This window comes from Clytia hemisphaerica, unplaced genomic scaffold (assembly GCF_902728285.1).
Source record: "Clytia hemisphaerica strain Z4C2 unplaced genomic scaffold, Clytia hemisphaerica genome assembly, whole genome shotgun sequence".
Taxonomy (NCBI): domain Eukaryota; kingdom Metazoa; phylum Cnidaria; class Hydrozoa; order Leptothecata; family Clytiidae; genus Clytia; species Clytia hemisphaerica.
In genome coordinates, this window is record NW_027103657.1 from 543,987 (window position 1) to 558,281 (window position 14,295).

General features: G+C 33.9%; 1 protein-coding gene and 3 long non-coding RNA genes across 4 annotated transcripts in view; 1 reads left to right on the plus strand and 3 right to left on the minus strand.

Annotated features, from left to right (window-relative positions):
• The window catches only part of LOC136803270 (uncharacterized), a 225,700-nt gene that overhangs the window by 104,797 nt on the left and 106,608 nt on the right, over positions 1-14,295 (minus strand). The window lies entirely within an intron of this gene.
• LOC136803256 (uncharacterized) overlaps positions 1-14,295 on the plus strand; it is a 118,274-nt gene that overhangs the window by 16,527 nt on the left and 87,452 nt on the right. The gene's annotated exons all lie outside the window — the stretch shown is intronic.
• On the minus strand, positions 940-1,428 carry LOC136803219 (uncharacterized). The gene is made up of 2 exons (XR_010846108.1): positions 1,274-1,428; positions 940-1,052 (listed from the first exon to the last, which is right to left on the minus strand). It is a non-coding gene; the product is annotated as an uncharacterized lncRNA (long non-coding RNA).
• LOC136803221 (uncharacterized) lies at positions 9,733-13,428 on the minus strand. The gene is made up of 3 exons (XR_010846109.1): positions 13,172-13,428; positions 12,945-13,015; positions 9,733-11,257 (listed from the first exon to the last, which is right to left on the minus strand). It is a non-coding gene; the product is annotated as an uncharacterized lncRNA (long non-coding RNA).

The following is a 14,295-nucleotide window of genomic DNA, read 5'->3' on the forward strand; positions in this document are numbered from 1 at the left end:
TTAATACAAATGCTTGTAAAACTAATTAATGCTAATTAAGGCTTTTTAATGCTTTATAGCAAAAGTTTGGAAATGATTTGGAATAGTTAGAATGATTCTTCTCAGCATTTTCTTTGAGATATCAATGAATAAGCTAACATAAATGAGACATTTTTTTTCTAAAAATATGAATTACTTTTTACAAAGAATAAAATACGAATCTTAAAACATTCATTAGGAAAAGTGTCCAGGTAGAATCAATTACAGACAGTTACAGATTTGTTTTTTGTTTTTGTGTTTTTTGTGTATACTAAACCAGACAAAAGACATGCAACTATATTTATTTCAACCAATTTGAAATAGGTATAAATGAAACATAGTAGAACCAAACAGCATAAGAAATGCTATGAGCCAGAAACATAACGAGCAGGAACCAAAAATTGACAGGTAACAACGTACCGTGAAATTAGGTAACTTGCATCAGTGGAGGCTAACATGCATAGCCCTCGAATGAATGACCTGGCCGGTCATTAAAATACAACTACGCAGCTCTGCTCGCAGCTCTACTCTACCATTTTTGTTTTGATTTAACTTTGTATTTTAATGACCAGCCAGGTCATTCATTTGAGGGCTATACAAGTTAGCCTCCACTGATGCAAGTTACCCAATCTCACGGTACTTAGGAGTTTTTCCAACTGTTTAACAAAGGATATCGTGATCCAAAATTGTTTACAATAAATGGATTTACCAGTAATCTAGAAGCTGTAACAGCGTTGTGTAAAGGATGGAAGATGATAGGACGTAACGTGGTAATAGTATCAGTAACGAGGCAATATTGATGAGCAGGAAGCAGGTATTAACAGGAAATAGCGTACATTCAGGACTTTTTCCAACGGCATGATAAGGGATCTCACGGACAAAATTGTTTACATTAAAAAGATATGCCAGTTATCTTGCTGTTGTAACAGCAACATCGTGTAGAAGGATGGAAAATCATGACGTAACGTGGTAATAGTAGCAGTAACGAGGTAATATTGCGTTGTCAAGGTAAACGAATCCTCATTCATAAAAAGCTTAAAGGGAAAATAAGAAACATGAAATTAGATGATATGGTGAGTGTACTGAAATTTCCTCAAAAATAGTTCACCAAAAGTTTCTTTCAATCTTTGATAATAATTTCCCAAATAGTGCCCGGTAAGTATCAACAAGAACACAGACCTGTGTTAAACATAAAAGATTAATAAAACCAAGTCTTATAAAAGTACAGAAAGAAAAAAATATTTATACTTACTACTGTCGAGAAGTATACCATAACACAGGATTTTTAAGCATTCTTGTTGAGAGTAGAGTATGTTGAATAACGATTGTCGAATAAATTTAGTTACAGTGGAATTTCGTTGCCAATTCAACCAGCAACAATAATCACTTTTGTCCATATTCAATCATTGTTCTACTGTTTGGATCGAAAAATGAATCAATCTCCTGAATGTCTAAGACAGGAGACAGATTGTAATTTGACTGTCAGCAAATTCACTGATTGGTATATGTATACATCTTGTTTAATCCGAAAGTCAAAAGTAAATGCATACAAGTATTTTGACTGCAGGAAGAGAGAGCTTGAATTTAAAACAAGAAGCCTCACGGCTGGAAGGCCCAGCGTATGGAACATGGAGACAGACCGACAGATAGATAGACAGACAGAACATTCGAAAACCGTAGATGATGTTAAGTTTGAAAATCAGATCTTTACGATCAACAGACATTTAATCATGGATTTTTTATGGAAACAAATTAAAAATGTTGAATTTATCTTCTTTTTTATAGGTTACAACAACAATTCTATCAACGCTATGAATGACGACATTCTTATGGTCAAGAATACATAAGATATATACTAGTATTGAAAGTTAGCTTGTTTAATAATGACGTAAACAAATATCATCAACGCTGATGTTGCTGTAATGCGGTCACTTTGAAGAGAATTCCCGTTCGTTTTCAATAATATACCTAAAGTACCACGAAGAAATGAAACAACAGTTATATTATAATTATTGTTAGTTTTCATTGAAAGCTACTCGCCTTCCCCGATTTTTGAGATATAAATTAACAAAAGAAAGCGTTATTATTTTTCAAGCTCTTTAAATAATGAAAAGCTTTCTAAGACCAAAATTACTGTCAACTTTAATCCTTGTTTACAATCAGCTTCACTTTCAGTACGATAAATTTCTTTCCCCGGTCCCATCATGGCATTTTATTTCGTAATCAGCAATTTATTCTTATTGAATCAATCAACCTTTTTAACCTTGGAGAAGTTTGTTACATTTTTTATTTTATCCGTTTCTAAAACCTTGAATATCGCTAATTTGAAAGGTCATTCAGATTTTTCATATCTCTTCGATGTATTACTTTTAATAATATCTTTTTTCCCTCAAGAAGAATGTTATAAAAAGTACGGACGTATAAGTACGGACTGCCAGTTTTTTGGAATAGACTAATCTAAAAATTTACATTTGACGATTGCTGTGAGCATGAATCTTTCGATTGTAATTTATAAACGTTTAAAAGAAGTGATGTTGTGTTTAATGGAAGTATCAAAAGTGCCAAGTATTTTTCAAAATTTTACCGGGATTGATGGGCGCTCAAAATCATCCTTCAAACTGTCTTATTAAAGTCACATCCTTATCTGCTGGATGTTATCCGCTCATGTTTTTTACCTATATAATGCTTTAGTTAAACACAATAACTTATCAAAGACTACAATCAATATCGATGATCAATAGAGTATTCAGTCAATTAGACTATTGTCGTGGACCATCACACTCCTTAATCTCATTGCTACAAAATAGAGACAGTAATTAAACATATGTAGACTACAATGACTACGATGTTCCAATGGCGCGAGTTCCGGGGAAAATCGCCTTGTAGTGGTCAAGTAAAAAGTACGGAACACAAAAGCACATATTAAATTCAAACTTTTAGAAAATGACAAACTTTTTGCTTCAATTGAAAATGAATCATTGAGTTGGCACTTTTGATACCAAGATTGGAGTCTGGGCATTTTCTATACCTTCAAAATTTCAAAATCATAAAAAGCTCTAAAATTTCATTTTTCGAATTTCGAAATTTATAAAAAATTTCATTTTTTCAATTTTCAAAATTTACAAATATACTTGGCACTTTCGATACTTCCATTGTGTTTGTTTCCCATTAATTAAATTTTTGAACTTTTGGCCATTGTAAATTCCATAGCAGCATTAAAACCCATGAAATAACATCCAAATAAAAACGGCTAGATGTTCACCCTGGGATAGAAGGTACCAATTAGTATAACGCGGGATGCATTTGCCAAGGTAGGAGATATATCTAGGAAATATAGTGAGATTTCATATTCATCAAAGACCAGCTTTTTTACGATGAAAAATTTCAGAGTTTAAAGTCACAAAAAAAAACTATATAAATCGAAGTAACGAAAGTGCCAAATGATTTTCAAATTTTGAAATTTAGAATGAAGTAAAAATTTTCAAATTTTGAAATTTGAAAAATGAAAAATGGAAAATTTTTAGTATTGCTTAAAATTGGACAAAGCTCGTTGTAATAAAAGTGCCAATTAAAGGTTTAAATTTTAAAAATTATATTTGTCACACTTTTTTCATTTATCTGAAATTTAAGAAGCAAACTAATAGAATTATCTTTGAAAAAACATATTCGTGAAATTGAAGGGACAAAATATCCACCTGTTTTTTGCCTATTGTCTCAGATATTAGGCTATATTAGTCGAAAGTAAACATCGTTCTAAACCCCCATAACGTGGTTTCTTTGCCTTATATGGTAAAGTTGATTACCTAAACGTTCTTAAGGTCAAATTATGATGTTACAGTGTGTGCAAATCACACTTCTGTATACTAGGAACAAAAAGTCTATTGACGGGTCACGTGACGTTAATCAACCATTCAATTCTCTCAAAGATAAAATCACTCGAATTGCAGGGCTTTAGGTGATTATTGCACTTTTAGTGTACCTCCTGTTGACGTCAACACAGATTGCTAACCTTCTAATGGGCTATTCTAAAAAAAATTATACAGGGGTATTGACGAACTTTTTTCACTAGCCCCCCTGGAAATATTGAATAGCAAATTATCCCCTGGAAATTGGGATACAAACCCTCTGGAAAACTAAATTTTGTGAAAAAGGGCTGGAAAACAACTGATGTCAGTTTATCTTGAATAACCCCCTTGGAAAAGCTGAAAAAGGAACAAAAACCCCCATGGAAAATCAAGGCTTAGACCCCCCTTGAAAATTTCGTCAATACCCCTGTACAGTTTAAAAATGGAATAGCCCAATTTATTCATACTTAAAATTTAAAAACCTCTTTTGGCACTTTTATTACGTCGATTGGGGTATAAACAATTTTTTTAATTTCAAAATTTGAAAATCAAAATTTTTTTGTATTTTTCATTTTTCAAATTTTGAAATTTGAAAATTTTTACTTCTTTTCAAATTTCAAAATTTGAAATTCATTTGGCACTTTCGTTACTTCGATTTATATACAATTTCTAGCCTGAACATAAAAAATTCAAAGCTAAAATAACAAAAGTCGAAGTTATAAATAAAAGATTACAGACATCTATGATGTCTTGCTATATTAACAAAAGAGTTATGTAAAATAAGATTACAAGGCCCTAGAATGTGTTTTGTCAATTTTCCAAAGTTTCATGTATTTGGAAAACGAGTTCAAATAGTTCTGTTGCAAGTGTTCCCATACAAGCACCTTATTTCCAAAAAGGAATGAATTCCACAGGTTAACCTTGTCTGATGAAAGTAACTTTGCATTTTAGCAAAAATTTCCTGAAAGGTATGTGATAGCACTCATTTATGTAATGTAAGTAAGTATAGTTCTAGTTTTAAGATGAAAGATATCAGTATATACATCTAAAAATAAAATATTATAACTGTCATTACCGTTGTTACTAAAAGTGGTAACGGTAGGTAACGATAGGTAACGATAGGTAACGACAAGTAACGGTAGGTAACGACAGGTAACGATAAAGTAACGGTCGGTAACGATGAAGTAACGCAAGTAACGAGGGGTAACGAAAAAGTAACGAAGTAACGATGGGGGAAAAGCTGAAAATGGTGGCCCTGAGGAGTCGAGCTATCAAAATTTGTAGATTTCTGCGGCAGGGCTAATGGTGAATGGTGATTTTGAGAGAACCTAACGACTTTGGTTAATCTATTCAAGAATTTTGGAAATCTAATTATTGTACAGCAGGATCTGATCGTTCTGGTGAATATGACTGTGGAGATAATAAATCCAATCGTTTTTATTGTAAATTAGTGTTTGTGAATAAACTGAAAGATTTGACAGAATCAATGGTGTTGGTCAACGCAATGATAAAATAAATGGTGCTGGTCAATGTAATGATGGAATCAGTGGTGATGGTCAATGCAGTGATGGAGTCAATGGTGTTGGTCAATGCAGTGATGGAATCAATGGTGTTGGTCAATACAATGCTGGAATCAATGGTGCTGGTCAACGCAATGATGAAATAAATGGTGCTGGTCAATGCAATGATGGAAACAATGTAGTGGTCAATGCAATGATGGAATCAATGGTGCTGGTCAATGAAATGATGGAATCAATGGTGCTGGTCAATGCAATGATGGAATCAATGGTGCTGGTCAATGCAATGATGGAATCAATTGTGCTGGTCAATGCAATGATGGAATCAATGGTGCTGGTCAATGCAATGATGGAATCAATGGTGCTGGTCAATGCAATGATGGAATCAATGGGTGCTGGTCAATGCAATGATGGAATCAATGGTGCTGGTCAATACAATGATGGAATCAATGGTGTTGGTCAATGCAATGATGTTGGTCAATGCAATGATGGAATCGATGGTGCTGGTCAATGCAATGATGGAAACAATGTAGTGGTCAATGCAATGATGGAATCAATGGTGCTGGTCAATGAAATGATGGAATCAATGGTGCTGGTAAATGCAATGATGGAATCAATGGTGCTGGTCAATGCAATGATGGAATCAATGGTGCTGGTCAATACAATGATGGAATCAAAGGCTCTGGTCAATACAATGATTGAATCAATGGTTCTGGTGAATTCAATGGTGGAATCGATGGTGGTGTACTGGTGGATGCAACGCTGCACTGACCAATGGTACAGTTGTGCAGGTGAATGCAAGTTAGGGATTGTGCATTTTTTGTAAGCATCATCTTTATAAGAAATCCATCGCTAATTTTTGATCCAAGGGGTATTGACTTTCGTCGATGGCTTCTTTCAAAGCAAGTTAGGGATTGTGCAAAATGTGAGCATTTTTATTTTTCTTATAAGCATCATCTTTATAAGAATACAATCCATAGCTTTTAATTCAAGGGGTATTGACTTTCGGCGATTGGTTCATTCAAAGCAACTTGGGGTTTGTGCAAAATGTGAGCATATTTATTTTTCTTATAAGCATCATCTTTATAAGAAATCCATCGATAATTTTTGATCCAAGGGGTATTGACTTTCGTCGATGGCTTCTTTCAAAGCAAGTTAGGGATTGTGCAAAATGTGAGCATTTTTATTTTTCTTATAAGCATCATCTTTATAAGAATACAATCAATAACTTTTGATTCAAGGGGTATTGACTTTCGGCGATTGGTTCATTCAAAGCAACTTGGGGTTTGTGCAAAATGTGAGCATATTTATTTTTCTTATAAGCATCATCTTTATAAGAAATCCATCGATAATTTTCGATTCAAGGGGTATTGACTTTCGGCGATGGGTTCTTACAGAGCAAGTTGAGGATTTTGCAAAATGTGAGCTAATTTATTTTTCTTATAAGCATCATCTTTATGATTGTGCAAAATATGAGCATATTTATTTTTCTTATAAGCATCATCTTTATAAGAATACAATCCATAAATTTTGATTCAAGGGGTATTGACTTTCGGCGTTTGTTTCATTCAAAGCAAGTTATGGATTGTGCAAAATGTGGGCATATTTATTTTCTTATAAACATCATATTTATAAGAATACAATTTTTGTATCACAGTTCACCTTTTTTTCTCAGTACGCTTTCATTCAAGCATTCAAAAGACAAAAGACATCAACTTTCTCCTCTGTTTGGCAAATTTTGCTTATTTGGAGTGTATTTACAAACTTACACAAATCTCTTTCTTTGATACTCAACACGATGTAAAATAAAAAGATACAGCTGCTACCTCGTGTTAAAAGGTGTGAAAGTACGTTTCTTTGGGAAAACATTTTACATAAAGATGAGATTTTCCTTTCTAAATAGGATTGTTTACAACTTGTAAGCATATCTTGTATCATACTGCACGTGGAGCTCTACAATCGTGTATATTACAATAGTCAAGAAAGTTACATAACACTAAGGGTAGACTTTTTCTTTTGACCTAGCCTATTATTTTTTCTGCATGCTTTTTCCCATGAATCATGATTTTCTCACGGGGGTCGCGAACACCAAAATACCGACGCATTTTTCTTGAATCATCATCGCTTTTTTATATAAGAACCAGTAAATTTTCGTGATTTCACGACGTGATTTTCAGGCTCGAATGTTTTTAAATCTCAAAATGTCCTTAATTTCCTTAGTTTATTCACTTATTTTCTTAAAAGTTAAAAGAGCTGTTTTTAAAATCTGACATTTTTAATTAAAAAAACATTTTTTAACTCGGATCGAAGGAAAGTGCAAATACTGGCATTTTTTGGTTGACTTTCAATGAATTTATGAACATTTTCGAGTCTAATTATGACTTGACCTCCTTTTCACAAAGTACTTTTCATTTTAAAACGTATCTTATGCTCAATGTAATATTGTTTTGTTAAATTGATTTGCAGAATGGAATGCTAAAATTTTGCTACAATGTCAATTGCACAAGAATCAATTATTAAAATGCTATTCTTATGTGAAATCGTTGACTTTCTTTGAATCAACCAATCACCAAAATTCAAAACCTTCAAAGGTTATGGATTGTAATCTTATGAAGATGATGCTTATGAGAAATATAAAAATACTCACATTTTGCACAATCCCCTACTTGCTTTGAATGAACCAATCACCGAAAGTCAATAACCCTTAATTAAAAGTTATTGATTGTATTCTTATAAAGATGATGCTTATAAGAAAAATAAATATGCTCACATTTTGCACAAACCCCAAGTTGCTTTAAATGAACCAATCGCCAAAAGTCAATACCCCTTGAATCAAAAGTTATTGATTGTATTCTTATAAAGATGATGCTTATAAGAAAAATAAATATGCTCACATTTTGCGCAATCCCTAACTTGCTTTGAATGAACTAACGGCCGAAAGTCAAAATTAAAAGTTATGGATTGTATTCTTATAAAGATGATGCTTATAAGAAAAATTAATATGCTCACATTTTGCACAAACCCCAAGTTGCTTTGAATGAACGAATCGCCGAAAGTCAATACCCCTTGAATCAAAAGTTATTGATTGTATTCTTATAAAGATGATGCTTATAAGAAAAATAAATATGCTCACATTTTGCACAAACCCCAAGTTGCATTGAAAGAACCAATCGCCGAAAGTCAATACCCCTTGAATCAAAAGTTATGGATTGTATTCTTATAAAGATGATGCTTATTAGAAAAATAAAAATGCTCACATTTTGCACAAACCCCAAGTTGCTTTGAATGAACCAATCGCCGAAAGTCAATACCCCTTGAATCAAAAGTTATGGATTGTATTCTTATAAAGATGATGCTTACAAGAAAAAGAAAAATGCTCACATTTTGCACAAACCCCAAGTTGCTTTGAATGAACCAATCGCCGAAAGTCAATACCCCTTGAATCAAAAGTTATTGATTGTATTCTTATAAAGATGATGCTTATAAGAAAAATAAATATGCTCACATTTTGCACAAACCCCAAGTTGCATTGAAAGAACCAATCGCCGAAAGTCAATACCCCTTGAATCAAAAGTTATGGATTGTATTCTTATAAAGATGATGCTTATAAGAAAAATAAAAATGCTCACATTTTGCACAAACCCCAAGTTGCTTTGAATGAACCAATCGCCGAAAGTCAATACCCCTTGAATCAAAAGTTATGGATTGTATTCTTATAAAGATGATGCTTACAAAAAATGCACAATCCCTAACTTGCATTCACCTGCACAACAGTACCATTGGTGAGTGCAGCATTGCATCCACCAGTACACCACCATCGATTCCACCATTGAATTCACCAGAACCATTGATTCCATCATTGCATTGACCAGCACCATTGATTCTATCATTGTATTGATCAGCACCATTGATTCCATCATTGTATTGACCAGCACCATTGATTCCATCATTGCATTGACCCAGCACCATTGATTTCATCATTGCATTGACCAGCACCATTGATTCCATCATTTCATTGATCAGCACCATTGATTCCATCATTGCATTGACCAGCACAATTGATTCCATCATTGCATTGACCAGCACCATTGATTCCATCATTGCATTGACCAGCACCATTGATTCCATCATTGCATTGACCAGCACCATTGATTCTATCATTGTATTGATCAGCACCATTGATTCCATCATTGCATTGACCAGCACCATTGATTCCATCATTGCATTGACCCAGCACCATTGATTTCATCATTGCATTGACCAGCACCATTGATTCCATCATTTCATTGACCAGCACCATTGATTCCATCATTGCATTGACCAGCACCATTGATTCCATCATTGCATTGACCAGCACCATTGATTCCATCATTGTATTTACCAGCACCATTGATTCCATCATTGCATTGACCAGCACAATTGATTCAATCATTGCATTGACCAGCACCATTGATTCCATCATTGCATTGACCAACACCATTGATTCACCAAGCCGTCAAATCTTCCAGTTTATTCACAAACACCAATTTACAATAAAAACGATTGGATTTATTATCTCCACAGTCATATTCACCAGAACGATCAGATCCTACTGTACAATCATCTTGAATGGATTAACCAAAATCGTTAGGTTCTCCTTAAATCACCGGGTTCGACACCTCAGGGCCACCATTTTCAGCTTTTTCCCTATCGTTACTTCGTTACTTTTTCGTTACCCCTCGTTACTTGCGTTACTTCATCGTTACCGACCGTTACTTTATCGTTACCTGTCGTTACCTACCGTTACTTGTCGTTACCTATCGTTACCTACCGTTACCACTTTTAGTAACAACGGTCATTACAGATAATGAAAAGTCATTGCATATACAGATCTTTGAAGCACAATGGCTAATCATCAAAAATTGACATATCGTCTTCTTCAATGGGTTGTAATTTCAAGACATGGCCATTTTCAACTTCAAAGGTGGCGGTTAAGGAAGTGTTTAAGAACATTTTAACTGCTTGCATTTTGTTTTCCAAAGACATGTTGATGAAGTTGGAGACAATCTCGCTGTCACATAACAAATTCCTGGAGTTGTTAACAGAATCAGTGAGCGTGAACTGAATCAAGTGTTTTTTTATCAAGGATGTCACTGATTGCATTTTATCGCACTTGTTACACATTGCAACCGAACCATCGACAATGACACCGTCGTTACAATGAGAACACTGGTAACGTGGATCCAAGGATGACATTGATACGCCATTAACAATTCCAGAGATGCTATCAGTTTGATTGGGTCTTAGAACAATCACATCTTGGCTGATTTGAACAATTTCACTTCTTTCTGATGTTTTAAAAACCTTGATGCCAGAATATCGTGTCAAAGTGATGTAGTTGATCTGGTAGTTGCGCCCAACTTCCAACTGACGTGTTAAGTCACCATATACAGTTAATTCTCGTCCGACTTCTATGGAGTTGTCAACAATGTCAACAACTTTAAAGTTAAGTCCTTCAAGACTTGTGCCTTGCTTACACAGCTTTTTGACCTGTACATTCAGACATACTCTCGAGTATAATGCTAATTGAAGGGCTTCATTGATGCTAAGTGGTTCTTGTGTGAATCTTGTCAAATCAAATTGAGGTGTCTTTTTGAAAGAATGTCGACCAACAGTGGTACTTGTAGGCTCCATCATTTTCTTTTTCAAGGTCTAGAAAGGAGTAGCCTTTGTTGACGTTGATAGAAAGAGTTGGTTGGTCGTCTATTACAAATGATACAATACGCACTTCATGAAATTCACAGGATATGTACATCTCAAAGTATGGGCTTTTGTTACCATTATTTCTATTTTTGATAGGTCCAACAAATACAACATATCCACAGATCTCATGGCTATCTGAAAAAAAAAGAAGGATATTTAAAAAAAACTGTTTAGATCATTCTACTCAATAATGTAATTCCAACAGTACAAAGTTGTTCTATGCTATCTAAATTCAAGTTAATGTGTCAGTAATTGTTTGTAATTTTAAATTGAACAGCCTGGTATCCAATTTCATTGTAAGAATAATAGGACATGTTCATAAAAGCTAAAATCATATGGATAATTCTGTAACAAATCTACTTTTAAACTTTGCAAAAATGTCCTAAAATTGAATTAAAACATTGCTTTATGATGAGAAACACATGGCATAAAGCTTCAAACAAATGAGGAGATTGTTCCAACTTTTGCCTATCATTTTGCACATCTACCTTTTATTAATGTAAAGTTACCATTGTTTTAAGAGAATAAGTAACATCAAGAAGTCTTTTGTGTTGCCTCTGTTTAAATGTTACAAAATTACACAATAGAAGGCCTAAAAGGTAAAATAATTTCTGACAGTTGAATTTCCTGCATTGATTGGCTTCAAAAAACCTTCATTTACTTTGGCTCTATTTGGATAAACAAACGGTCCCTAAAAGTACCTATTTTTCAAATTTATAATGTTACTATGTTACCGAAGGACAGTCGTTGATGCATAAAACTCATTATGATAGTATGTTTTTAAGTATAATCTACAATGTGTTGCATTTCTAAAACTTTTTGAGACATTTAACAGGGTATGACCACTTTAATCATTTTATATATTTCTTGCTTGTTACTTTATTAGCATTTTCCTGGCCATGATAACTCCAGTTTAATTGCTTCTCTTTTTGATACAAAATTATCATAGGAAACTTTAGCTATAAGCTTTAACATGTGAAACAACGAGGGGCTTATGAATCTGTTACCAATAAAAATTTTCAGAAGACTGTTGAAATAACCAAAAATGCAATATTATTATTTTTCAATTTGTCTAGTTTCAGGAAAAATTTTTGAGCTAAACTTTTTTGAGCTATAAAAAAAATTCAGACATTTTTTAGGAGGCATGTGGGAATCTGTTCCAGATTTGTGGAGAGAAAATTTGTATTGGTTTTAAATGCCCTTTGAAGTTTCTGTTTATATACTACCAAATGTTTTTGTCTTTTTCTACTGGAAGGACATGGACTCTACATTATGTAAATTTTTTCCCTATTCAAACTCAATGCCAAAATATAAGCAGTGGAGGATTTGGTTGTTTATTTCAAAATGTAGTTGCAAATGTTTTACTCACAATAATTTAATTAATTAATATTTATTGATTCAAAAATCTAGTATTTGTATCTGTAAGAATTAATGTAGGCTTGACAAAAAAAAGTTGAAAAATTGGAAAATCCTTTAAAAAATATGTCATGTGACCAGTGGCTGTGACTACATGTCATGTGTGATATGAACTTTGCCAGTGGCAGTCTGAATTTCCAATAAGGTGTGAAGATTTTCCATGGGATTTTCACCCTATCTGTTTAAACATGCATCAAAAGTAAATTTTCAGACCCCTTTTTCTCAAAAACTTCATTTTTTTCGGTCCAATGGTACCTACTCACGAAGTGGGAATAAATTTGGTATTCAAAGCTTCCATAAGGAAATTGTGAAAAATTCCCTCCAGGAGAAATTGTGGTAAATTCCTGTTCAAAAATGGAATAGGAATGCAACAATCCATGAGGCCAATGGAAAAAACGTTAGGTACCTTCATGCAGAAGTTTGCGCTTCAGGCTCTTTTTTCTTGGAGTAGCTGCTGACATTTTTGTTATCTGCAATCTAAAATCAAGAGTTAAAAAATGATAAGAGAAGTTTATCCAACATGATCATTTGTTGTAGTTTTCTTAGCTGTAGTCTTGGTAATGTTTTTCTGAGAAATAATTAATCAAATGCCTGTTAAATGACACTTATATTTAGAGAAAAATTGATACTTACATCACGTGTCTGAACTTGATGGAATCTTGGCTGAAAAAGGAATTAGCTGAGTTCGTGTGGGGTCCAAAATTTGTTGCAAATGTGCCCCCAGCAGAGATGAATTATGATTGGTTTAAGTGGTGCGTTTTATTGTGTGCTGTATTGAAAGACTTGCTCAAAATCGATGCGCTTCTTGTGTAAATAAACTTGATTGGTCGATTTGAATTGGAACAACTTGTTCAAAGTTTTCGTTTCTCGATTTGTTGATGTACCCCCAGCAGAGATGAATTATACCGAGTTTATGTATGTGTGTTTTTCAGCGACGGAGACGGTAAGGTTCTAATTTGAGTAGATCCTGACCAGCTGAGGACGACGGTAAATCAGCACTTTTACCGTCCTCGATTTTGCGGGGCGGAACTGCGGGTTTTTCCAAATCGCTTCAGTCACTCTACCGTCCTCAAAAGTGCAAACACATAAACTCGGTAATGATTGGTTTAAATGGTGCGTTTTATTGTGTTCTTTATTGAAAGACTTGCTCAAAATCGATGCGCTTCTTGTGTAAATAAACTTGATTGGTCGATTTGGATTGGAACAACTTGTTCAAAGTTTTCGTTTCTCGATTTGTTGATGTACCCCCAGCAGAGATTTACCGAATAATCCACCGACACTCGACAGGATATTTATTTCCGCTGTTTTTTTCGCGATAAGCTGCTGAAGATTGTAAAGGGTTTTTTCCAAATGTACGAAGAAACTAGCGACTTTCCGAAGTTCATTCTTCAACTGGTCTTCCGCTGGAGAGTGGTAGTTAGATTAAAAATCCGTGTACCGAAAGTATAATTTGAAAACTTAATTTTCGAAAAATTAAAATCAGCCTCAAAATTTATTTTGGGAAAAATTAGATTTCAAAAATCTTTTCAATTTATGATTTTGTAATTTTGAAGGTATGGAAAAAGTTTGTCATTTTCTAAAAGTTTGAATTTAATATTTCAAATGTGCTTGTGTGTTCCGTACTTTTTACTTGACCACTACAAGGCGATTTTCCCCGGAACTCGTGCAATTGGAACATCGTAGTCACTGTAGTACACACATGTTTAATTACTGTATCTATTTTGTAGCAATGAGATTAAGGAGTGTGATGGTCCACG